At 46.2% G+C, this 27,290-nt stretch overlaps 1 protein-coding gene and 1 pseudogene across 1 annotated transcript in view; one reads left to right on the plus strand and one right to left on the minus strand.

Moving 5' to 3' along the window:
• Positions 1–27,290, minus strand: part of LOC104482491 (CUGBP Elav-like family member 4) — an 829,267-nt gene that overhangs the window by 170,193 nt on the left and 631,784 nt on the right.
• The window catches only part of LOC147596651 (uncharacterized), an 80,096-nt pseudogene continuing 67,509 nt past the window's right edge, over positions 14,704–27,290 (plus strand).

A 27,290-nucleotide genomic window follows, 5' to 3' on the forward strand; every position in this document is an offset into this window, starting at 1 on the left:
TAAAATTACTGTTTGATGAACCCATAATCTGTTTGCACATAGTGCACGGAGAGAAAAAACAAGTCAAAATGAGCCGGGAAAAACTATTATTTGCAAAATATTCCACCACCATTAACACAAAATATAACTGCTACCTGCAAAACAACTTCCTTAGACAAAGAACAAAAACATACAAAAATGCAGTGATAGCTGGCAAGACTCTTCAGCTCCTGAGGTTTTAAGATATTTTAGAGAAATAATATTTTGCACATATGCAGCAGGTTTCACCTGACGATCTCAAAGCACTTTGTAAATATATATGCATTAATCTTCACAGCAGCTCTATGAGGTAAGCACTGTAAATATAATTACCTTGATTTTACAGATGGTGAACTTGAGACTCAGAGCACTGAAATAACTCCCCCAAGTTCACACCATGAATCAGCAGCACCGTAATGACTGGAATCCAGCGGTTCCACTGTCACTTCTCTTTGCTAACCCGGATTACAAAAGTCCCTTTGCTTACAGTAACAATAGACTCCACACGTGGAAAAGAGCTGCTCTGGGACCTCACACTTTCTTGTTGGTAAAGCATTTTCCACCCTTTGAATAGAGGACATGATAAATGCACACAGTGTTATTTATTATTAATATGCTCATTAGCATCTGCATCATTACCACTGGAGGAATGTTGTCAACAGCAGGTCAGATCCTATCCCCAGTATCAAACATGGACAATTTTGGTGGCTGTTTGCTGCTTAAAAGAACGATTTCCTTAATAAGCAGTTCTTAGGAAGGCTCAGACAGCAATCACGCTTCCTGCACATCTTTCATCTTCATTTAGTGTGACATTCTTCTTGTAAATAATCTATGGTTGTCCCTACTGGGGATAAACACAGTTTGATATAATGTCAGCCTGAGCTGAAACTGAGAAAGCTGAGCTTGCTGTGAAGGGTCTCTCAAGTGCCCACATCTGAAATCTTCAACCTACTCTTACCTTAATAAAAAATCAACCTGCCAGCATGTAAATGGTAGTGAACAAAAAAGGATGACATACGGCAAACACAGGCGGTAGTCAGTGGCAATGCTTGTGTGTACGGTGGAGGCACTTGGGCTGTCAAAACCGAGGGGCTTCTGCAGGGGCACCTGATAATCTCCTTTCTCCTTAAAGTAATAAAGGTACTTCATATGGTGGGTGATGCTTTTTGAAAGCATTTAAAGAGAAATTGCTTTATTGTTTTCATCTAGACTAAATTCCTTCAGAGTACTCCATTCGATTCTGCTCTGTTCCTTATATGGAGCCCATCTCCATGGGCTACTTTTGTTTATGGCAATCTGTGCTCCAACAGTGTGTATCAAATTTTTTTTGGGGGGTGAAAATTATCTGCATTTGTATATTATAATATTATGTTCTACTGCCCTGGGATTTGGAAAGGTATTTTCACCCAGTAAGATTCCAGCTGTGTCCCTGCAGAGCTGTGCTGGATCTGAATATCTGCCTGGGAATCCTGAAGGTTCATACTCTTTCAGACTATTCCCAGTATATTCATGTCAAATGGTACTAGACTTCGCTCATTTCCCTCAGTACATGGTAGCTCAACCTCCATAAGAATGTTTTAATGTTCTCCTTTTTGATGTGGCAGAGAACAAGGGGAAAAAAGCAACCCCCAAGCCACTGAGAAGGTAATGGGATCTTATAAGGGTCATTACATACGGGCAATTTGGGCTGACGTCAAAGGCCACAGCTAGTTCCCACTTCACTCCAGGAAGACATCTCCTGCAGCTCAGAGACGGCTGGATGCCAGATGTTCCCCGAGGCCACTTCTGCAAGGGTCTGTGATGACCCCTTGCCCTCGCCCCCATGTAGACACTTGGCCTTTATTGTGGAAGTCAGTGGGGCAGAACCTGTCTGCCTGTGTTTCCTCCTGGGCATCTAAGTCTAGCTGAGGAGATGCTCAGTTTTGCTGTGAAGGTTAGGATATGTCCTCCTTCCTTGCAAATTCTTAGCTGAGGAAATCTGTGTGGGTGATAAGCCCTGAGGACAGAAGGTTATGAGAATCATTCAAAGTCAAATCCCTCTTTGGGCTCTGCATCGTGCTGCCCCCTTGAACATGTGCAGTCCTGGACCCTCTATTCTTCCAAAGATGCCATGCTTCCTTTTTTATTTTAATATAGACTTGGTTTCAAATCCACTTCTCAGCTGTGCCTGCAGGGAGCTCCCAATTGAGGCCAGTAGCAGATGTGTGGACAAATCTGAAAGCAGGACATGTCCCTGACCTTCCTCCCGTACACCATCCCTCTGGGGAGAGACCTTGACTGCTGGGCATTACACAGGCTCTCTGAAGACAGCACATGCCATTTTTACTCACTTATCTTTCTAAAAGTTTATTTAGAGGCGAGGGTAAGAGAGAAGAGTCAGAGAAAGAGCAAGAGAAGCCTCCAAAGTCAGGTGAGAGATTTCTGCAAGCTCTGTCTGAAGCATCATGTGATTCCTTCCCTGCCATTTCTTCCCCAGGTTTGAAAGATGCCCTGAGGTAGGTTGCCATATCTGCATAGATTTACTTGTAAAGGGAAAACTCTGCTAGTGCACATATCCCTGTTGATTGGCACATTGTTATGGGCACCTGGGGAGTCCATAAAGAAAAACAAAGAATAATAAAAAAAACCAACCCATAATGTAAAAAAATTGCAAACAACAAAAGCCATATTGCATTTCCCAGGAAGCCCTGAAATAAGGATGCCTCAAAGAGGAGGCACAGGAGTAAAGCTGACACATTAACACAGCTCTTGATGTAACAGACAACCCCAGATCTGCATCCTATTCTAATTACCATCTTTGTTTACAAGTGTATCTGCTTGTGTGGATCCTTCCAACTACCTTACCATCGTTTCATTTTAGTGTCAATACCGACCATCTAAAGCAGCTTGAAAACTGAACAAGGGAAGAGAAATAGGGAAAAACCACTTCATCTCCCAGCAAAACATGACAATTACCCACCCCTTCTTAAGAGCAGAGCAATTTCCTTGCTGTGAGCTGACATGTTGTTCAGGAGGCATGGGCGCAGCCTGAGATCTGTATAACTGGCATTGCTCATTAGAAAACAGTGCTTCTGGATTGCTTGCACATGGCAAAGGTGCCACAAGACCTTCTGAAAACCTCGTGCTCTTTGTCTCATGGCTCTCACTTGTGACTGGAGGTGGCTTTAACTCTGGGGGATTAAGCTGGTTGACCTGTACATCTACCCAACCTTGCCTTGGAGGTTCCCCCCTGCTGCAGGGCTATTACAGTTGTTCATACAACAGCTGCTGAACTCCTGAAGTTTACAGCTCTCCTACAAAGTTTAAACCACCACTGATTTGGAATTCCACCTTGGGTAATGACATCTGGTAAGCATTATCACCCTGTGCAGCCAGGACCCACGGCTCTTCTCTCTGAAATTGCCATGCTATACATCTACCCTTTAGCTGGCAACATTTTGGAAACTGAAAAGAGATTTCAGTGCATTATTTTATGATTGTACAAGTTGCCAATCTCGAGGTTCTTTGACTTTCTGCCTTCTCCAAATGGGACAAATAATCCTGCTTAAACAGTGAGAAATGCCAATGATGCAAAACCAGCATCTAAAACTTCCCCATGAACTCAAAAACAACAGGGCAACTCATGGAGGAAAAATCCATTGAAAACTACCGGTACAAAGAAAGTACCTCTGGCTCAGCAAATCTCTGAGCTGCCAATTGCAGGAAGCTAGGAAAGTATTGCTCTTGTAATTTTCCCTTCGCTTTATGATTGACTACTCTAGGAGATGGGGTATGTGTGAGAATGACTTTTGGTCTGACTGACTATAATTGTTCTTTTGTTCTCATATGATATTCCTGTGTTCCCTAGGAAGAGTGAATCGGTGCTGTTGGGAATGGGGCATTATTGCAGCACCCTATGGAGAACTATCCCCAGCAGAGTATTTCACCATGGCAAATTTGTAGCCGCCTCCTAAGACTGTCATTTTGCACATTGCCAGGAACAGGGAATGGGAATGAGCCGTCCACTTGTTGGGCTAAGTCAGGTGCAAGACAAGGCCAGTCCTCAGGATGGCACTAATAGGTATCGGGGTGGGGGGGTGGGGAGAAGTGGAAGAAAACAAGGTTTTCTTTCTGACCTTCTCCTCCCAACAGTTGCTTAAAAAGTTTCCGTGAAGAATATTTGCAAAGAAAGCACCAGAAACTTAGACTAATACAGAATATGCCACAGAAGTGTCTGCTTCCAAGAAAAAAAGCTAGAGGTTTATTTGGTTTTAAAAAATGAAAACTCAAAAGCCAAAGCTCTTTTCAGCTGTAAGTGAAAAACAAATAACTAGTTTTAGAGGAATTCTTTGAGTGCGCAGGAAAAAATATCCTATTTTACAAGCAGGTCTATTTGCAGCATGCATCTATGAACAGGAAAGGTTGCTGCAAGTTTGGAAAAGCACTTTGCTGAATCATTAGAGTGTCAGCATGTTAATCTGGATTTGTACTAGAATGTGCTCAAAGATCATCAGACAGAAATTTCTCTATATGATCACTTAACTCCACAGTTCTGTTAGTAAACAGGAATGTTATTAGAGCTAGATAACAGCCCTATTCAAACTCTAGAAAAACCCTTCTTGCTTTAAAAGCCCTCAAAATATTCACCAAATTCTCAAGCACCAGCTCACGATGAATTTTTTTAGACACACTGGATACAAGGATGCTACCAGAAACAAGCAACTATCCTCTTCACTCTACCCTCAGAACCCAGTCTTGATTGATTTCAAAAAGCTGAAACTCAGCATTAGCAAAGACGAAGGTGGTTTAATTCAGGAAGGTGAACCAAACGATGAACAGATAGAGCTGGAGGTGGTTGGACATATGTTGGACCAGGGAACTGCATAGATGAAACCGGACTTTTGAAGTCAATAACTAGGTACAGACTTAGCACTGTAGACAATTACTAAGATAAGATGCAGTTTTTCCAATTGTACATCTGCATGTCAAGCAGAACAAATGAAATCCTTGACAGACTTTTATAGGATACCAATCTAATTTAAAGTGCACAGTACTGAGATGAGAGCAGTAGATATAGGTTAAGATAAATCTTGCCATTTTGCTGTACTTTCCCAGATAATTTATTCAGTCTTCTTATTTATTTTTTCATCCTGTGGAAATTTCTGTGCATGCTCCTTCAATAACAAATTTGGGCAAGCAGTCAACATAAGAATGGGGATTGACAGATTGATTCTGCCTTTTGTGATGAGCATTTTTTACTCTAAGGAACAACATGCAATTCACTTGTAGTACAAAACATTGCTAATTTGATACTAATTTATACGCATTTGATATTCATTTTCATTGAGGATATACTCCCTTGAAAGATGCAGCTGTTAGAGTAAAAGGTTAACCTTGCTGGACAGCTCAAGAAAATCATAGAATCATAGAATGGTTAGGGTTGGAAGGGACCTTCAAAGGTCATCCAGTCCAACCCCCCTGCAAGGGGCAGGGACATCCCCGACTAGATCAGGTTGCTCAGAGCCTCATCCAGCCTGGCCTTGAACGTTTCCAGGGATGGGGCATCCACCACCTCTCTGGGCAACCTGGGCCAGTGTTCTACAACTCGCATTGTAAAAAATTTTTTCCTAATATCCAATCTAAATCTACCTACCTCTATTTTAAAACCATTACCCCTCATCCTATCACAACAGGCCCTGCTGAACAGCCTCTCCCCATCTTTCCTGTAGGCCCCCTTGAGGTACTGGAAGACAACTATGAGGTCTCCCCGGAGCCTCCTCTTCTCCAGGCTGAACAGCCCCAACTCTCTCAGCCCTCTGATCATCTTCGTGGCCCTCCTCTGGACCTTCTCCAACTGGTCCATGTCCTTCTTATGTTGGGGGCTCCAGAACTGGACACAGTACTCCAGGTGGGGTCTCACCAGGGCAGAGTAGAGGGGCAGAATCCCCTCTCTCGACCTGCTGGCCACGCTCCTCTTGATGCAGCCCAGGATGCGGTTGGCCTTCTGGGCTGCAAGGGCGCATTGCCAGCTCATGTGGAGCTTCTCGTCCACCAGCACTCCTGCCCTGGTTTCAGCAGGGATGGAGTTAATTTTTTCTCAGGAGCCAGTGTGTTTTGGATTTCGTGTGTAAAGAATGTTGATAAACACCCTGATGATACCAGTTGTTGTGAATGAGACCAAGGACACCGTCCTGCTTTCCAAGTCTCGCTAATGTGCAGATGCAGGAAGCTGGGAGAAAGACAGACAGAATAATTGACCCAAACTGGCCAAAGAGAGTATTCCATGCCATAAACGTCATGCTCAGTATATAAGTGGGGGTTGCCCATGGGAGGGGGCATTCTTTTCGGGCATTCTTTTCTGGTATCCATTCCTTTTCGGACATTCTTTTCAGGCACCCTTGGCATCCTTTTCTTCTCTCTTGCTTACTGGCATCGTTCCCTCTACCTTGCTAGCTTGGTCTCCCCCCTTTGCTTGCTGCTCGGTGTCGTTCCTGTGATCGCTGCTCGGGACGGGCTGCGTCGGTCATTGGGACATCGGGTGGTGAGAAATCGTACATTGTTCATTTTGTATATTTTGTATACATTAATATCTGTATATCCTGTTAGCTTTGTAGTGTTTAGTATTTTTAGTAAACTGTTTTTATCTCAACCCACGAGTTTTCCTTGCTTCCCAATTTCTCTCCCCTGTCCCACTGGGTAGGGGGAGGGTGAGTGAGAAACTGTGTGGTGATCCGGGCTAAACCACCACAACTCCTAAGTCCTTCTCCTCAGGGCTGCTCTCCATCCATTCTCCGCCCAGCCTATATTTGTGCCTGGGATTGCCACGACCCACGTGCAGGACCTTGTACTTGGCCTGGTTGAACTTCCTGAGGTTGGCACGGGCCCACCTCTCCAGCCTGTCCAGGTCCCTCTGGATGGCATCCCTCCCCTCCAGCGTGTCGACGGCACCACACAGCTTGGTGTCATCGGTGAACTTGCTGAGGGTGCACTCTATCCCACTGTCCATGTCGCCGACAAAGATGTTGAACAGGGCCGGGCCCAGCACGGACCCCTGAGGGACGCCACTCGTGACCGGTCTCCACATGGACATCGAGCCGTTGACCACCACTCTCTGAGTGCGGCCATCCAGCCAACTCCTTATCCACCGAGTGGTCTGTCCATCAAACCCATGTCTCTCCAGTTTAGAGAGAAGGATGTCGTGTGGGACAGTGTCAAATGCCTTGCACAAGTCCAGGTGCTCGTCCCTTGTCCACCGATGCCGTCACTCCGTCATAGAAGGCCACCAAATTGGTCAGGCACGATCTGCCCTTGGTGAAGCCTTGTTGGCTGTCACCAACCACCTCCTTGCTCTCCAGGTGCCTTAGCATGGTTTCCAGGAGAATCTACTCCATGACCTTGCCAGGCACAGAGGTGAGGCTGACCGGCCTGGGGTTGCCCGGGTCTTCCTTGTTCCCCTTTTTAAAAATTGGGGTTATGTTCCCTCTCTTCCAGTCATCGGGGACCTCACCAGACCACCACGACTTCTCAAATACAATGGCTTGGCAACTTCATCCGCCAGTTCCCTCAGGACCCGTGGATGGATCTCATCAGGTCCCATGGACTTCTGCACCTTCAGGTTCCTCAGATGTTCCCGAACCTGCTCTTCCAGTACAGTGGGAGGTTCTTCATCCTCGTAGTCCCTGCTTGTGCCTTCCACAGCTTGGGTGGTGGGACAAGAGCCCTTATTGGTGAAGACTGAGGCAAAAAAGTCATTGAGCACCTCAGTCTTCTTCATGTCCTGGGTAACCAGGACACCCGTTTCCTTCCAGAGGGGGCCTACATTCTCCTTGGACCTCCTTTTGTCCCCGACATACCTATAGAAGCCTTTCTTGTTGCTTTTGACATCCCTGGCCAGATTCAGTTCTGCCAGGGCTTTAGTCTTCCTCACCCGATCCCTGGCCACTCGCACAGCCTCTCTGTAGTCCTCCCAGGCTACCTGTCCCCCCTTCCACCCTCTGTAGGCTTCCTTCTTCACTTTCAGTTGGTCCAGGAGCTCCTTGCTCATCCACGCCGGCCTCCTGGCCTTTTTGCCCGACTTGTTCTTCATCGGGATGCATCGCTACTGACCTTGGAGGAGTTGCTCCTTGAATGTGGACCAACTTTCCTGGGCCCCTCTTCCCTCCAGGGCTGCATCCCATGGCACTTTACCCAGCAGATCCCTGAAGAAGCCCAAGTCTGCCTTCCTGAAATCCAGGGCAGAGAGCTTGCTGCATAGCTTCCTCGCTGCCGCCGAGGATCTTGAACTCCACCGTGTCATGGTCACTGCAGCCAAGGCTGCCCTTGAGTTTCACATCCCCCACCAGTCCCTCCCTGTTGGTGAGCACAAGGTCGAGCATGGCACCCCTCCTTGTCGGCTCCTCTATCGCCTGCAGGAGGAAGTTGTCATCCACGCATTCCAGGAACCTCCTGGACTGCCTGTGCCCTGCTCTGTTGTCTCTCTGTTGCAGATATTAGGAGTTAAAATGAATCATAGAATATAGAAGTGTTAAGAATCAACAGTAATTACAAATTATAACCTTAAAATAAGGAAACTGCCACTGACACCAATTTGCTGCTAGAAATCCCCTACCCTTTCCATCTCGATCTGGGTATCGAGGATCTTAATCAATAGAGATAAGGGAGATTAATGAGATAATTTTATAAATCATAGAACTGTAGCCGCATAGGTTAAATCTTCATAAAATTCGTTTGTTCCTAAAGGGAGTGGGACCCTAGAGATATTATAATACGCATTTGTTAGAAGCTAGCCTAGCATATCTTTAATACAATGGTAAGTCCTAAACACCCCAAACACCACCTGCAGAAATAGGCCCTGAGCCATCACTTTGGAGCCAGGAAAATCAAGGAGCATCACGACCTGTTCTCAAGACCATCTATGGAGATTTCAAGGAGGAGTTTGATCAGCGAATTCGAGGAGGGGGCGTTTTGACGACCACCAAAAGACCCTCAACTCAAAAGACTGAGCATGCGCGAGTGGGTGGGGAAATGATGTAATGGTTTCTCAGAAAATTTATGTTTATGCATATTATTTCTTGGAATTTAATGAATATGTATAATTAATGTGTATTTAACCCGTGCTGTTGATCAAATGGGTGTGCACGCTAGGTGGAGCGATCCCCCGTGCGCCCAGCGCTGCAATAAAGAAGTGCCTGCTTCTTAACTTCTCATTGCTGTTAAGGAGTTTCGTTCCAGATTTCGGTAACATCTCCAACAGATGTCAGGGTGGTTCAAGTCCCCCATGAGGACCAGGGCTTGTGACTGCGAGGCTGCTCCTATCTGCCTATAGAGGGCCTCATTCCCTCTGTCCTCCTGGCCAGGTGGCCTGTAACAGACCCCCACCGTAACGTCCCCTGTCCCTGCCCTCTCTCTATTCCTGACCCATCCTGTTTGTTCCCCATGCTGCGTGCATTGGTATAGAGACACTTCAGCTGGGCCCCCAACAAAGCTGACTTGCTGGCTGGAGCAGTAGGAGTTCTTTTGGTCTGCAGTTTATGTTCTCTCGAAATGTGGAGAGATACAGGTGAACTTCCATAAAGTTTTTCATCCTCACCTATCTTAGGAGCAAATGAATGACCCTGTGAGAGTACCCCTTTGCTTCTTTAGTGATTGTTGAAGCATCTCAGATGAAAAGCTAAGAATAACCATCTAATCTTCATAAGACAGAAGTTATCGGAGAAGAATACGCTCCCCCTCCAAATGACTTGCCCGAAACAATACAGCAAGAATAAGACCAGAATTCTGCTATTCTTATTTCCAGATCTGTGTTCTGCTCTCTGACCAGCAGTGACCTCTGCAGTAGGAATATGTTTCCCTGAGGAAAACCCCAGTCTATAACATTTCCAATCATGTATTTTGCAGCATCTTCTCTTCAATACCATCACCTTTTCTAATTGCTTTGAGGTCTTATAAAATATGTGTATTTTGGCACATCTGAATTTGTTTCGTCCAGAGATAGAAGCAAGTTAAAAGTGAGCAGAGCGAGGACAGTAGTGTCAGACAACACTATGAAGATGACTTAGAGTAACCAGAAATTAAAAAGACTTCTTAGGTTGTGTAGCCCTCTGATGACATGGGACATCTCCCCACTGAATGTTGAAAAACCTTTTGCCTATCATCATTTTAAGTAGTCAAAAGAGTAAGTTACATCTTCTCTCCTTGGGGCTGTCATCCAGAATCTAAGAAAATTCACAATGAGGACTTTCTGCCTTGAACCTTGAATAAATTGTATAAATACGGTTGGACTTGATGATCTTAAAAGTCTTTTCCAACCTAAATTATTCTATTATTCTATGAAATTCCCATTTACTTGAATTTTGTGCACAAAATAGGGCTTCTACTACTTCCTGGAAGAGTTTAATTACAGACCTCTGAATTGTCTTATTGTAGAAGTTTGAGTGCACACGCACGTCCCATCCAATCTCATGTTTGCCAGCCATGGAAGCCACGTATGTCCTTAAGCAATAAAAGATGCTTCCAGCAAAAAGGACATACCCTACTGAGTCTCTGAAAGTACTATATACTACTAATAAATAGATATGATCACACAAAGACAGACACAAGAAAATGCAGAGCTGAGACCCTCTTAAGGTTTAAAGCAGATATCTACCCATGAACCTGTGTGCTCCTTGAACAAATGTGGTCTCTGTAATAGTTGTTGTTACAGCACTGAGTTGCTTTACTGTGGGAGGCTGAACCAGAGAAAATCACTGCAAGTCCTCTCCAGCAGCAGGACAGAGTACGTGGCCCATGTGATTGTGCTGTTGCTGTCTTCTAGACAGATATTTACAATATACACTTACATGGTACTCCACATTGACAAAAACAGGCCTTAATTGTATTTGATAATCAAATCTGCTGCTCCACTCAGGTACTGTACAGTTGGCAATTCAGAATTAATATAACAAATAGGTTCTTTATTTTTTTTTTTTTGGTGCTCTCCTTGATTTGCCCCTAAACTCAATGCAAAATACACTAGGTATATATGATCTAGGAGCAATTCCTAGAGCCAAGATGTTTATATTAATAAAATAATACTAGAAATGGGATTATGTTAATGGAAAACAGTCTCACTTGCATTCTGAAAATATCTTCTCTTCCATCTTATGAGTAATATTTGAAAAAGTACTGATTTCACCCTCCCTCTTTCTCTCTCCTCTCCTCCCTGCTTTCTCTCTGTCTATTACAAGGATTTTAACAGAAAGACATTCAAATTGTAACACTCAGCAGCCCATGCAAATAATTTTTTTTTTTCATTTGCTGGTTACCATATTATTTTGTATAATTGTTGATGTCTGTCGTCTAAATTATCTCACCCAAAAAGCGATCACACAAGTAAAAAAAAAAAAAAAAAATAATAATAATAAGCCTAACAATTCTTCACAATCCAGACACAACCTTGAGGGAAGGAAAACACAAAAGAAAAGCAAAAAATAATAATAATAAAAAAGAACAGGCCATCTAGCTAATTCATCTGCCCAGTAAGTGCATATGTGTGGTGGATCAGATAGTCTTGATGGCAGGTGATGGGGGTCAGGGCTTTGCACACACTCTGAAAGGGTTTTGATGATTGCAATTACTCGCCCAGCTTTGACATAGCACACAATGAAAGACTACAATTAGACAACTATTACTCCTAACTGCTGATATCAATGATGTCCATACAAATGCAGCTCACTTTGTCATTGTATTATTCATACTTGAGGTGCATTTGTGTATATGAGTTTGTGAAGGGAGAGGGCTGGCAGTGTTCTTTGTATTTGTGTCACTGTATAAATTATCTAGATTTATGCACACTGTCTCTGTAAATCTATATTCAAGTACACAGTCATGTACATTGTTTTTTCTGCCTATGTGTGCAGAGTTGCACAGATAGAGATGTGGCAGGATCCTTGAGGTGGTGAAAGAAGGGATTAATACCAAGGAATCAAGCTGATAAATAGTGCTCAATGATTTACTAACCTTGAGAGAAAGAACAGCAGTCATAAACTTAACCTAACGAGATACTTTCAGGATGCTCTAGCAGGAGCTAAGATAAGTTAGATGGGAACATCCTGAGGGGGTACAGACACAGTGGCTGAAACCAAGATAAAGGGACTTAGGAAGTTTAGAACCAACTGATAAGGTGAAATAACCAAGGAAACTGGGAACCAGCAAAGATAAGTCATCAAGAAAACACCCTGGCAGCAAGAACAAAGCAGGACAAAGGTCTGAACCCAGGCAGCTGGACATGGTGATAAGGAGGAGAGAACGACCACCAGAGAGACTGTGACTCCTGAGCACAGACACAGATGGACGCAGAGACTGGGGAATAACCTGTCCTGGGAGGAAACTTATGATAATGATTTCTTGGAAACCTAATTAATATATAACCAAGTCCGCGGGAATTCTATGAATATGCATGTCTACGATGCATAAATACTGTGCCTGTTGCTTAACACGTTGCGCACGTTTGGAGGAGCGATCCCCCATGCTGCCCAGCGCTGAATAAACATACCTACTTTACAATCTTACAGATTGTGGAGTCCGTTTTCCACACGTCAATGGCACAGTGCAGTTCTCTGGGTTTGCACTCAGAGTCCACAGGACTTACATTGACATTTCTGGGTTTTGGATGAAGCCCTGGATGGGTATGTGGGAGACAGGATGTGATTTTCTGTCCTTAGTTTGTGTCTTTTCAGGCTCTCTAATTCTTTGCACCACATTTCCCCTGCATTGCTGTGGCTTCTGGATATGGGCTTGTTATAAAGAGGATTACTTTCACTGTAGAAGATTTTTAAACTAACAGAAGATTAAGACAGAAGATTTTAAAAATTATTTTAAAACTGAAATTATTACCTCTGCTCAGGAGACACAACCCAGTGCTGCTGTCAAACTCTTAAAACTTGGAGCATGGGGACTTGCACTGAAGTCAAAGCACACTGGCCATCATATGCCACTGGAGACATTAAGATATGACTAAATGTGGAGAGTTATTCTGGAATCATTAATTTCTAATAATTAATATTAATAATGCTTAATAATAAAAGAAAGTAATAGCTAGGAAGAATATCCAAAGTCGATTAATCTAATTTGAGCTACAGAAATTTGACTGAAAAAAATACACTCAGATAGGTGTGGGGTAACGTTAGCACGGCTGCATGTATGCAGGAGGGGCAGTCTGCAGTGATTCGTGCGCTAGGCGCGGATAGGTCCATGGGTGCAGGGGGCAGGTGCGTCCACGTACGTGGTGGGCACGGATAAGTCCATGGGTGCAGGGGCAGGTGCGCGGCGGGCACGGATAGATTCATGGGCGCAGGGGGCGGGTGCGTTCGCGTGCGTAGCGGGTGTACGGGTATTTAACCCTGTGTTGCGCAGCATTAAATTGAAGGCTTGGCTTGATGGTATCCGTGTGATGCCCTGCTTTCCCCGGAGCGGGGCTCTGGTGCGTGCGGGGTAGGTTAGCTGGCAAGAGAGCCGGCAATAGGGAATTAATTAAGAAAAGCTATTCCATGTTAAATGCACACTATACCTTAATCTGAACAAACATATCTGTGTAAAGAGCCCTTCTGATTTATTTTACCCTCTGATAGAGGGGATTCTAGTCAAATGTTGCCACAAGGAGTTAAATCACCAGTGGGACAAGCGTGGGAGCAGAGCTGCAGGATATCATAGAATCATAGAATGGTTAGGGTTGGAAGGGACCTTCAAAGTCCAACCCCCCTGCAAGGAGCAGGGACAGCTCCAAGCACATCAAGTTGCTCAGAGTCTCATCCAACCTGGCCTTGAACGTTTCCAGGGATGGGGCATCCACCCTCTCTCTGGGGAACCTGGGCCACTGTTCCACCACCCTCAGTGTAAAAAATTTTTTCCTAATATCCAATCTGAATCTACCTCCATCTATTTTGAACCCATTACTCCTAGTCCTACTCCTAGGCCCTGCTGAACAGCCTCTCCCCATCTTTCCTGTAGGCCCCCTTGAGGTACTGGAAGGCCGCTATAAGGTCTCCCCAGAGCCTCCTCTTCTCCAGGCTGAACAGCCCCAACTCTCTCAGCCTGTCCTCATAGGAGAGGTGCTCCAGCCCTTTTATCATCTTTGTTGCCCTCCTCTGGACCTTCTCCAACTGGTCCATGTCCTTCTTGTGTTGGGGGCTCCAGAAGTGGACACAGTACTCCAGGTAGGGTCTCACCAGGGCAGAGTAGAGGGGGAGAATCCCCTCCCTCGACCTGCTGGCCACGCTACTCTTGATGCAGCCCAGGATGTGGTTGGCCTTCTGGGCCGCAAGGGCTCATTGCCTGCTCATGTGGAGCTTCTCGACCACCAGCACTCCCAAGTCCCTCTCCTCAGCGCTGCTCTCAATCCATTCTCCGCCCAGCCTGGATTTGTGCCTGGGATTGCCACGACCCACGTGCAGGACCTTGCTGAGGTTTGGACTCTGTCTGACGGGTGTTAATAATCAGATCTCCTAGTGCAAAAGGGGGATCTGTCCTCATATGTATGAGGCTGACTACTCAGGGAAGTGAAGGGCGACTGCAGAGAGTCTGCATTTGTGGAAACTTAAGTTTGGCCTCCCTGTAGTAGATTTTGGTCCCTTCAACCACTCGGGGAAGAGAAGGGCGACGCAGGGGAACTGCGTGTGTGGAAACTAAGTTTAGCCTCTCCGAAGTGGGTTTGGTCCCTTCATAATAAGAATGGCAGGAAAAGTTGATGATCGGTACTCTTTGTTAGTGAGAAATCGAGACTCGCTTTATGAGTTCTTGGCACAGCACAGTGCCCGGCCGTCCACACCTGGGCAAGATTGGGCTCGGGATAATTGGACAAATTTGCAGAGCGTAGTAGATCAAATGACTTCCTTGCAGAAGGAGGCGAGGGTAAAATCTGGCAGAGGCAAAGCCATAGTTTGTGCTGTTCTGGGTGCCAGTCTGGCAGCAGCAGTAGAGGACCGCCTTAAGCGGCGAGAGCAGGAGCAACAGATTATTGAGTCGCTCCAGCGTTTGGTGGAGGCCCTTCAGGGGACAGTATCCACCCTCGAAAAACAGCTGGAGGGAGAAAAGGAGCAAAACCTTTTGCTAAAATCTATCTTGAGGGAGGAATATCCAAAGAATTCAGAATTGGACAGTGAGACAGATCTGAAGCTTGAGGAGAGAGGTATTCGACAGATAAGTCCAATACACCCTCAGAAGAAATTGGAGGAAGTGAGGAATTGCTCTGGCGACCACCCTCGGGTGAGACCTTTGGTTAAAACAGAATTCTTTTATTTGAATGATGAGGATAGCAACCCATAGATAGCAACTAAGGAGTCGCCGTATACCGCTACTGAGCTTGCCAAACTGAAGCGGGAGTATGAGCGTCTTGCCAAAGAATCTGAGACGGAGTATGTGTGGCGTGTATCTCTAACTGGGGGAGATCAAATCCAGCTGAGTGAAAAGGAGGCTGAGGGATATTGGGGTCCTGGAGTCTTTTTGACCACAGGAGATAATTGTGCCCCATGGTCCTTAACTCAGCGAGCTGCCTATTGGGCTGGGGGGTTAAACCCTTTGGAGAGAGGGGATCCTCTTGCAATCACTGGCACAGTTGATCAGCTGGTGGAAAGCGTCCAAAAAGCTGCTTGTTTGCAAATGATGAAAGAAAGAAAGTTAACTCCTAGATGTGAATCTCCAATGATGTTGCCGGTGGACCCTGAGAGCATGACTCCCTTGATAAGGGGACTTCCAGAGTCACTTAAACCTTTGGGGATTCAACTTCGAAAGACCATTGAGGCACTCGGTCCCTTAGAAAGATTGGAGGGCTTTATGAGAGGCCGTGGAAATACAACCAATAGCCCCGTGAATGTGTCTCCCTCCGATGTCAGCCCAGCTCGACCCTCGTCAGGTGATAAAGCAAAGGTGTGGACTTGGGGGGAGGTAGCACAGGAGCTGATAAATTATGGGAGAAAATATGGTCCAGTAAAACTCCCAGAGGACAGACCAAAAGGAATCCGTCAGATAGAAATCAGGGACTCTTCCCCCCACGTCAGTCAACCTAGCCCTCGTTTTAAAACAGCGGGGGGAGCACAGCCCATGACCTGACAACAGCGGTGGCTTTTGGGAATTAAAAAGGGTGTTCCAAGAGATGTAATGGATGGTTTACCCATTGAAAAGCTGAGCAAGGTGGTATCAAAATGGTGTAGCCCGAAACAATACCCACCCAAAGAAAAAGAAATCTCACCCATCACGCCCACAGCCCCACCTCTGGAAGACACAGGCAACAGAAACAGTGAGGTTTTTCCGCAGATGCCGGAAAACTAGAACCTCCATTCCCCATCAGTGAGCGAGGGAATGGAGGATGGATTTATATCTGACAGCTCACCAAGACTAGCAGGGGAGATTTGCTAATTACGGTTACTGTGGGTCCAAAACGTGGACTGGTGACCTTTTTGATTGATACTGGTGCCCAAGTCTCTGCTTTGACTAAAGAAGATGCACAAAGGTGTGGTGTCTCTCCCTCCAGGAGATGTTTTTGTGTCCTGAATGCTTTAGGGTCAACAGAAGCCATGAGTGTTGCTCAGGTAAAGCTAACGTTGCCGGGAGAGGAAAACACGGTCACTGTTACAATGGTGATCGGGAATATTCCTACTCACTTCTTAGGAATGGATGTCCTTAAAGGGAAAGGTTGGAAAGACCCAGAAGGGTTGTGGTGGACTTTTGGGACCCCGCAATTAAATATTAGGTTACTTCAAACTGCACCCTCTCTGCCGTTTAGCAAAGTAACTAATGTCAAACAATACCCCCTTCCCCTGGGAGCAAAAGAAGGTATCAGACCTGTTTTGCAGGAACTGCGGGAGCAAGGGGTTGTGATAAACACACATTCTCCTTTTAACTCTCCCGTGTGGCCAGTGCGAAAACCTAATGGTAAGTGGCGACTCACAGTGGATTTTAGGAGATTGAACGCCAACACCGAACCTTTGACTGTCACAGTGCCCAATTTGGCGGAATTGGTAACAATAATTCAGGAGAAAGCTCACCCAATTATGGCAACTATAGATGTTAAAAACATGTTTTTTATGGAACCTTTGCAACCAGAGGACAGAGACCGTTTTGCCTTTACGTGGGAAGGGCAACAATATACTTTCACCCGGCTACCCCAGGGGTATAAGCACTCTCCTACATTGGCTCATCATGCTTTGGCCCAAGAATTGGAAAAAATACCAAAACCTGAAGCTGTAGATGTTTACCAATATATTGATGACATCCTTGTGGGGGGGGGGGAGAAATAAAGGAGGTGGAAACAACCCACCAGAATATAATTTCTCACTTGGAGAATTTGGGTTTGCAAATTCCTCCCGAAAAGGTCCAAAAGCCATCACAAGAAGTAAAGTTTTTGGGAATTTGGTGGAAAGGGGGAATGACGTGTATCCCACCGGACACCCTCACTTCTTTAGATCAGATTAAAATGCCTGAGTCAAAAAAGGATTTACAACATGCTTTAGGACTATTGGTGTTCTGGAGAAAACATATTCCGGACTTCTCCATTATTGCTAGACCTCTTTATGATTTGCTGAGGAAAGGGGTCAAATGGGAATGGATCCCACCTCAGGAAGAAGCTATGCAATTGTTAATTTTTGAAGCAACGGCTCACCAGGCTCTCGGTCCTATCCACCCTACAGACCCTTTTCAGGTGGAGTGGGGATTTGCCATATCAGGATTATCAGTACATATATGGCAACGGGGCCCTGGGGGTCCAACTCAGCCTGTGGGATTTTATTCTCGCAGCTTTAAAGATGCCGAGAGGAGATACACTGCTTGGGAGAAAGGGTTGTTTGTGGTTAGCCTGGCTCTCACAGAAGTAGAGAAAATTCCACGCCAACAACCAATTGTACTGAGAGGCCCATTTAAAGTGATAAAGGCAGTTAGCAGCGGGACCCCTCCCCCTGACGGGGTGGCCCAGAAAGCCTCAGTATGAAAATGGTACGCCCAGATTGAACACTGCTGTAACATTTTCTTAGTCACTGAAGGAGCTTTAAAACACTTGGCTATACAAGAAACAGAAAGCTCGGATGGCAGCCAAGATAAACCTGCCTCTGTCATCCAAGCGGCTCCTCCTTTCTCCCCCGACCGAGCAGTGAGTGCCTGGTTTACCAATGCTTCTGCAAAGAGAGAAGGGAAAGTATGGAAATACCGAGCAGTAGCTCTCCACACCTCCTCTGATGAACAATTACAGAGGGAGTGGGCAGCGCCCAAGTAAGAGAGTTAATTGCAGTGTGGAGTGTTTTCCAGCGTGAAGCTCAAGCCACTTCTCCTGTCCACATTTATACCGATTCCTACGCTGTGTTTAAGGGTTGTACTGAATGGCTGCCTTTTTGGGAGCAAAATGAACAGGAGGTTAACAGAATCCCAGCGTGGCAAAAGGAAAAATGGCAAGATATCTTAAACATTGCTAAACAGGGGAACTTTGCCGTGGGATGGGTAGCTTCTCATCAGGCAGATGGGGGCTCAGCGGGTGAATGGAATAACAGAGCAGATGAGTTAGCAAGGCTAGCCCCTGTACAAAAGGACCAAGTCACAGAAGATTGGGAACGCCTGCTAGAATGGTTGCATGTAAAGCGTAAACACACAGGAGCTAAGGATCTGTATCGTGAAGCCCTTGCTCGAGGCTGGGCTGTCACCAGAGCAACATGCGAAACTTGCACATCTGCCTGTGAGCAATGTCGTAGGCGACTGGAAAGACACCCTTTAGAAGATGATCCCCTGCATCTAAGAGAGGGTAAAGGTTTGTGGGATGCGTGGCAGGTAGATTATATTGGACCCTTTAAGAAATCAGGAGGGAAACATTTTGTGTTGGTGGGAGTGGAAATAACATCAGGACTAGTTCAAGCAGAAGCCTTTAACAGGGCTAGGGAGAAAGCACTGTGAAAGCATTGCGACAATGGTTTGGAACTTTTCCAAAACCACAAGAAATACAGTCTGATAACGGTTCCCACTTCACTGCCAGAATAGTACAGGATTGGGCACGAAGTGAAGGGATTAAATGGATTTTTCACGCTCCTTATTACCCACAAGCTAATGGTATTGTAGAGAGAACCAATGGTTTGCTAAAATGACTTTTGAAACCACAGGAAGGCAATTGGGATGCTCGCCTGTGGGAAGCTGTCAAAGGTGTAAATGACAGATGGGGGGTAAATGGATGCCCTAAAATCACTGCCTTCTGTCCAAAAGCCCCTACTTTAATCCCCTCTTTAAAAGGACCGAATGACTCTAAAAATCCAGCTCACTTCCCAGGACAACCTGTTTTAGTGGAGCTTCCCACTGTGGGAACAGTACCATTGGTCCTAAAAACCCCACTAAATGCATATGCGTGGGTAGCCTCTGATGCCCTGGGAAAGGAACATCGGATAAATACCCGTTGGATCGTTCCATCATTTTAACTGTGCCTCAAGAAAGCAAGCTCTGTTATTTTATCTTGCAGAAGAACTCCGAGGGACAACAGAGAGTGGGAAAAGCTGCACACGGATGATAATTTGGAAGCATAAATTCTAAAAATGACCAATTTTTTAATTGGACTTGTGATTGGGCTTACAATATTTTTCTGCATCTTACCACTAACCTGTAATCAAAAAAAAACACCGAATGGCCATGGTCTCATGCCTACCTTAGGTTTACAGGAAGCATGGGACCACCTTTTAAACGGTTGGACTTAAACTTGGCCACTGTGGTTAAGCATGAAATGGAAATGTACTCAGAGCATGAGTGGGGCTGGGACAGAGACAGCAGGGCTCCCCTCTTGATGGGAACAATTGGAGGAAAAAATTCAAATAGGTTGCCGAATGGTCAATGGATCTATCCATGAAAAAGCAACCCAAATAATTGGAGAATAGAAGAACTAATGAATCTGTACTCACAAAGAGTCTCTGTGCCCTTGAAAAGGAAAAATTGAAATGCTGGAGTAATTTTACACTAACCCAACCTGTCTTTGTAATCTGTCTCTGGAATAACCAGAAAGGTGACGTGGCACTCACATTCAAATTTAAAATGGCCATTATTGAACCAACAACAACTACTACTCCCAGCCCCAACATGACAACAAACACAGCACCTCTTACCACTGAACCAGTTATTGTACTGAACCCGAAAATTTTCGGGATTGGACCATATGTGACCAGAAATATGGGCCAGCAACAGATGTTATTCAATCCATCATGGTCCCTCAAACAAGTTGAATTGTCAATGCAAAATAATGCTTCAGAAATTCAGCCAGCTTGCTCACCTTTCCTAAAAACCTCTTAAGAGGGATGGACAAACTGGCTGCAAAAACGGACCCCTTCCGAGAAACAAATAAAGAGAGACCTAACTGGTGTTTTGGGAACAGGATTGGGAGTTCTAAATAGTATTGATTCAGAGGTATTGATGAACAAATTGGCTACCACAACCAATGACCTGACTAAATTGCAACATCCTTTACGATCTTCCCTATTGGCTTTGGGAACTAATCAATGGATGTTATCAAATATATTACCAAAATGGGAGAAGGGGAATGAAAAAGACCACAAATTGGTTAAAGATGCACTCAGTGTGGTCCAAAACAACCTCTCCCTGGCTCTCAGTTGTATCCAAGCTCAACTGTGGATGCAATCAGTAGCCGCATCAATTATAAGAGAAGGTGAAGAAGGCACTTTCCCCACTGAAATTTGGAAAATAGTTTGGGACAGTGCCACTGACTTTGAAAGGAAATTCCAGTCCTGGTGGTATCTGGTTAATTTTACCTATAACCCCATCAATAGCGTGGCCACAGCTTTTGTGTTAACCATACACAATGCTTCGGTACATACAATATACCCAATCATTGCGCTAGGACCGAACCACAACGGAACTGTACTCCATCCTCTAGAGCACAGAGCATAGGCCCGGAAAAACGGGGATAAATGGCAAAGTATTGATGTTGATGCACATATTGTGCAGGAACAACAAGGATTCATTTGTGAAAGCAATACCATCAGAGCCCAAGACATTTGTCTTGACACTGAACAAACATTTGCCATTTCGAGATTCGCCCTGACAAAAACCCTGAGACAATACTTGTATATATTGGCAAAGGTTGTGCATGCTTACGGACTGTTTGCGATTCCATAGCTGTAAGTGATGTAGTTGTAGATACTAGGAACCACTCACATTTTTGTGTTTGTAATTTTACTAAAATCACTGGATGTGACTTTTCTTACTTTGCACCGGTGACCTCTCACAAACTCTTGCAATCTAATTACACACTGATTCATGAACTGCTACCTGCACCAATTGGAATGAATCTCACTTTGGTAAAAAAAAAATTATTACAACACCAGGATTTGATCAAGATCCTGGGAAAGATCAGGGAAAACGGACAAAAAACCTTAGTAACAGTTCATCATGATGTGGATGAAATCCACAGTATTTTGGAAAGGGTAGAAAAGGATGCAGAGCATAGATGGTGGGACACAGTTTTTGGGTGGTCACCTACTGCTACAGGTATCTTGAACAAATTGTGTCACCCCATTATTGTTCTCTTAATACTGGTCTTAATAAGTTCGGTTTTATCAGCAATATTGTATGTCAAAAATTGGAAAATGATGAATCAGTTGACACATTTGACTTCTGTACTTAATGCACACAGTCTGCTAAATGTTCCAACCTACATAGATATTCCAAAATCTGCTAGTGCAAGGCAGATTGCCTAGAGAAAAATGATATAGAATTAGAAGATTTTTAGTGTATGTTAGAGAAATAGCTTAACTTTTTGCAAATTGTATGGTAATTATGCTGCTGTTACTTTTCTCTTTCTCTCTTCTTTCCTGTCTCCCTTTGAGGGTTATGCTACCACCATGCGGTCCTGACGACAATGTTGAGCCACGGGGTGGTGTAAGGGTCGGTCAGAAAATCAGTATTGTCTCAACCTTGTCATCGAGGACTTCCAGGTGGACTATGGACTTGATCTGGCCTAAAAGTTAGGCTCACAACTTGACATGAGTTGCTGTGAGCAGCCTGCCTGAGATGCAGTTGTTTTTTTTTTCCTCCCGGGAACAGAACGGAACTGTTATGAACAAGGCCGATTCTGGCCTAACAACAAAATGTACAACATCCTTGAAACAGCGGACAGAGTGGTGCGGAGGTGCCACGGCTCATCCCTGTTGTCAAAACTGGCAGAGATAACCATGCAGCTGCTATCGAGGAGGATGAATCACAACTGCTGTCTCAATAACAACGGTGAGAAAGTGCCCTTTAGCTGAACTTTGCTCATTATAACGTACAAAAACCACACTTCTATCCTAAGGGCCGAGAGCAGGCGGAGATCCCCAAAGTAAGGAGGAGCAAGGTTTGCCACTTGGCATAAAAGGTCGACCCCTAATGACGAGACCCCAAAGAGCTCTCCCCACCAAGGATCGACACCGACATCGATTGTGAGGACCGGTGGGACGCTGCTTGGATCTAGGACCATAGGGACGCCTTGGATCCACAGTGGTAGCTATTATCTTATTTTTTCCTATCTTTACTTTTCCTTTTCACTCCCTTTCACCTATTGCACGCCGCTTTACAGGCAAAATAATAAAGTTTGTGCTGTTTGATTGAAACCAACCCCTTTGGCGTGTTCGCCGTAATTTTGCACTTCGAGATCGCATTAAAAGAACCATCACGAGTCCCGAGTGGGCCATGACACTCCCCCAGCAGCACTAGTTTAAAGCCCTACGGACGAGCCTGGCAAGTCTTTGGCCAAACACACTCTTCCCCCTCTCAGTTAGGTGCACACTGTCCGCCCCTAGTAGACCAGGCTTCTCAAAGCACGCCCCATGGTCTAGATACCCAAAGCCCTGGCTGTAGCACCACTCCCTGAGCCACGAGTTGACCTGCCAGATATGTCTGGCCCTTTCAGGCCCCTGCCCTTCCACTGGGAGGATTGATGAGAATATCACCTGCACCCCAGAGCCTTTGACTGTTGAGCCCAGAGCCCTGAAATCCCTTTTGATGTTTCTCAGGCTGCTGCCGGCTGTGTCGCTGGCCCCCACATGAAACACCAGTAGCAGATAATAGTCTGTGGGCCGTATGAGGCTAGGTAGCCTCTCGGCGACATCCCTGATATGAGCCCCCGGGAGACAGCATACCCCCCCGAGAGACCGCATCGGGGCGGCAGATGGGTGCCTCCGTACCTGTCAGGAGGGAGTCACCCACTACTGCCACTCGTCTCTTTTTCTCGGTAGCGCTAGTTATTACACGAGCCGGTCGAGCTCCCTCGCACGGCTCCCGTGCCTCCCCCGAGGTGCTGGGTCTTACTTCTTCAGTCTGCAGAGCAGCAAAGCGGTTCTGCAGGGGCACCTCGGGGTTCTGGGGAAGCTGCTGCTTCCTCCTGCTGCCCCTTGCCCTTGCAGCTTTCCATTCAGTGGCATCTTCTGCCTGCTTGCTGATGTCGTGTGTCAGTGCGGGGGGGTTGATTGGTTCACTGGGTGCTGCGGTTCCGGTGCAGACTGTGCCTGGAACCAAGTATCCAGCTCCCTCTCCGCCTCCCTGATGTCCCGCAGCCTCCTGACCGCCTCCTGCGGCTCAGCCCCTGCCGCAGGAGCCCCTCCACCTGGGCACACCTTCTGCAGTCAGGGCTGCTGCCGCCTGCCCCTGCCCCGGGAGCAGGGTCCGGGCACTGCCTGCAGCCCGAGCTCTGCACCGCAGCCTCCCGCCTCGGCTGCTCCGTCTGCACGGAGGCATCGACCGCCGCGGGGGGAGCCGGTGCAGACCTCCCGGCTGGAGCTGCAGCCTTTGTTCTCAGGCGGGTGTTGGCCATGTTGCCCTGAGAGTCAGGAACATCAAATGCCCCGGGCCGGCACCCTTCCTGACGCGCCCTGCCCACCCGAACTGCCACGCAAACACCCACACCCACACCCACACCCACACCCACACCCACACCCACACCCACACCCACACCCACACCCACACCCACACCCACACCCACACCCACACCCACACCCACACCCACACCCACACCCACACCCACACCCACACCCTGTTTGCCCACCCTAGTTGCTGGCGCTCCCTAGGTTCTGCTTTATACGGGGAGAGGGGCCGGGCCGCCGGTGCCCCCTGGCTCCGCCCACGTCTCGTCAGCCGCTCTCGCGCGAGCTGCGGGCTCCTCGCTCAGCTCCCCCCTGAGCTTTCTCGGTTCGGGAATCCCCTGGCTGCGATGCGCTGTGCCGTGCTGCGCCACGCCGCTGCGGATCATGCTGACTCCGAAGCTGTTGCCTCGGCGACTCCCCATGCTAGGGATGGGTTTAGCCCTTGCTCTTGCCTTAGCTGTGTGCATAGCAGTTCTCACTGTAGATACCAGCAAGACAATCACTTCATGAGTTATTGTTAGATTTATACAGCCTAACTTAACTTCGGCAATTTAAAAATCCAGAGGCAAAAGCAAGTTTGCCCCCATTTTACAATCAATTATGTTTTTAATTGATTTACTACTGTATCATCAGGATGAAAACATCCGTACAGCCCAGCAACACACTCATACCTCCGGCCAGTAAACATTTATTCACTAACATTTTTGGACTGCGTTGAGAATTCCTCCCAGGAAGGTCAATCCCAATGAAATTAAATGCAAGCATACCCATTATTGACCAAATGATAAGGTACAAAATAATACAAAACAGGAGTAATAAAACTCTCCAGTGAATTGCATCATTGTTAATGAAGTAAGTAATCAATAGACCATTGTTTGAAAACATTGCTTGTTGCATGACTGCTTAGATGGAGACCTGAGTAGCAGTAGCAGCCTGAAAAATGTTGTGTCCTTAAAGTAGCTACTCTGTGAGCAATGTTTGAAAATCTAGGAGAACTAGGAGGTCTTTTGCTTATGGCAAAGATTTGCAAATGTATAGACTTGCTCTCCTAAAGAAGGCAACATCCAACCTTCTCCAGCCCCTAGATTCCAGTTGGTGATTTATCAGCAGAAAATAGCAATTTGGGTACCAAGGGGAAAGACGACTCAGCAGGCTGGGGCCCCAGGGAGGGGCTCAGATGATCTGCTTGTGCTGATGCCTGTGCTTCCACAGGTACTCATTACGGTTAGAGGAGACAGACCAGGGGAACGCTGGAAAAGCAGCATGCAGGGAGCCACAGCCAGGGATAATGCAACATGTTGCAGTAGCTCATGCTGCTCTCAGCCAGGGTTTTCTCCTCTCATAAGAAGAGAATGGAGAAGGAGGATAGCTGGGATGAGACACATTTGTTTGCTTGCTTGCCTTTCTGCTTTCCTTTCATCAGGCTGTTTCACCCAGGGAGCCAGCCGCGGAGGTTTCCTAACACGAATGCATTTGGCCTGAGTCAAGGCAGTTCCTTGTCATAAGTCTCGGGCTTTCTTTTGGGAAGCTGGAGTTGTTAATAGCACGTCTGGCTTTCCCAGCTTTTGAGGTGGTCACATCAGGTGGCAGGTGACAGAGCTTGTCACAGTTTGTAGATGTCGAGCGGGGAGCAGGGAAGCCACGCATCAGAGTTCAGGGCCAGGTAGATGTACTTTGCCTCCTGCTGTCTCGTAAACCGTCCAGGCTTCCTTCATCTCCCCAGTGAGGTTTCCAGCTGTAGACGTCCCTGAGACCTGACAAAGAGGTGACAGCCCTGCTGCAGGGTGGGCAGATACATGGCAGAGCAGAGAGGGGATTTGCAGGGATGTTTCTGTAGCAGGACAGGTTGGAAATAGAGGCCTGGGGGTGCCGGCATGGGCTTGCTTTGGCAAAGCAGGTGGCACCTTGTTTTCCAGTAGCACTTTGTTACTGGATGTTTTCCAGCAGCACTTTGCTTTCACAGTGCCAGGAGCAGAGCTCTATAAAATACCTGTCTATCCATCTGAAAAATAATGCACCATGTTTTCAGTGCTGACGTCTAACTACATGTGAAACACCTGCTGTGAGTGCCTGCTCCACAAGAAGGAAACTTTCAAGCTAAAATCCCTACCACTCAAGAAATGGGCCTTTACTGGGTGAAACTTCATCAGCAAAAGGCTCATCCCAAGCACCCGGATCCCAGCTTGGATCCAGATCTGGAAGCCACATATCAGCAAGGGCACTTATTCCCCAACTGACTGTCTGGGATGGATGTTTTCCTGTCTCAGGGAACCCTTTTGGCTTTGCAAGACCTGAGCACGGGAGCTCTGCACAAAGAAAAGGAACTGCCATAGCAGATCAGACTCTGGACCTGGAGCAGCTTATGGGCATCACGGTCTGTACCCCAGCATTATACACCTTCTTTTAGAGATTAAGGTCCCAGCACTTAAGCCAAGTGTGTTAGTCTTAAATACAAGAGCAGCTCCATTGGCTTCGGGGAGACGGTACAGGACTTAAACTATGCATGTGTTTAAGCACCTGGCATATGAACCTTTCTCTCTAGTGCACTTCTCTCTCCCCTGGGCTTAATTTCAACTCCTTCCACTTTATAGTCTGTGGTCTCTGCTGTAAATTCAGAGAGCCAGGGAACTGATTTTTAAAAAATACTTTCTGCTTGAAATATTGCAACTAAAGAGCATATGAGAATATATATCAGTTAAATGATCTTTTAAAGGCATATATGACATGACATAATACACTGGATTCTAAAATTAAGTACAGTAGCAAGGAACCCCCAGCTGGAATTTCCTAAAATATGGCTTTTGTCCTCTGAAACCACTTTTAATTTTAAGTGCTGACTTTCCTGACCCACAATAAAGTTACATGCAATGTTTACTAGCCAGCATAGAAGGGAATTACTCCCTTACTGCATTCCAAGTGTGCAAGCCACTGAAAATCAATATAACGAAGTAAGAAAGAAAGAGTAAGAGCATAGCCACTCATCTCCCCCCCCCCCTCCCCATGTACAGACACACATCCATAGACCTGTCTCTCTCCTCCCCACCATGACACCTATCACCTTAGGCGCCCCCTCACTAACAAAACCACAACAACAGGTAACGAATGGCCCTCTCTAACCTTAGAGGCTAGCAGTGAAGAAAGATGAAGTTGGTCACATTGTTCCCGAGCAGTAAGTTGTACAGCTAGGTCACCTCTCATTTTTAGCTAGTCAGTCAAGACTACCTTTCCATGAGCGGTGCACCGCTGCCATTTCCCAACAAATAGTGAAATCATGAGTCCATGTTACGGCAAAGGACATCATCTAAATTTCTGGTACCTCCTTCAGTTTGGTAACATGATGGGGGATAAGAGGGACATGAGATGGGGTTGATGCGAGGCAGTAATCTCCATAATAGGTCTCCTTGCAGAGGCGGTGAGGGACTGACCTCTGGACATTTCAGAGACACAGGGAGC

This window comes from Chlamydotis macqueenii, chromosome W, assembly GCF_036417535.1.
Source record: "Chlamydotis macqueenii isolate bChlMac1 chromosome W, bChlMac1.mat, whole genome shotgun sequence".
NCBI lineage: Eukaryota > Metazoa > Chordata > Aves > Otidiformes > Otididae > Chlamydotis > Chlamydotis macqueenii.